This window comes from Theobroma umbraticum, unplaced genomic scaffold (assembly GCF_002168275.2).
Source record: "Theobroma umbraticum cultivar Fairchild unplaced genomic scaffold, ASM216827v3 scaffold_106.0, whole genome shotgun sequence".
Taxonomy (NCBI): Eukaryota; Viridiplantae; Streptophyta; class Magnoliopsida; order Malvales; family Malvaceae; genus Theobroma; species Theobroma umbraticum.
Genome location: NW_018397276.1, coordinates 206396 through 206747, shown reverse-complemented (window position 1 = coordinate 206747; position 352 = coordinate 206396).

Sequence of the window (352 nt, the reverse complement as noted above, 5' to 3'; positions counted from 1 at the left end):
GAAACTAACTAACCAAGGAAAATTAGATTATGTGGGAGGGTGGAATATGCATGTAAGAAATACTACTACATGCAAAGATATGCATGTAAGAATGTACTTGTAGTGGGGAACCTATGGGACCCCAACCATGTGACAAATAAAAAGGTATGAGACAAATGAATAAGATAACATATGCATGTGGATTTTTTTTTTAGATTAAAAGAATGCATGGAGGATTTATGCATGATGGACACTTTGCAACAATTTGACTAAAGGACAAGACAAAATAGTTGCATGTATTGTCATTGGTTAAGGAGGAGGCCAAATGGAGATTGAGGTGGGAAAGTTGCATAGATGATACAATGATAAGAGA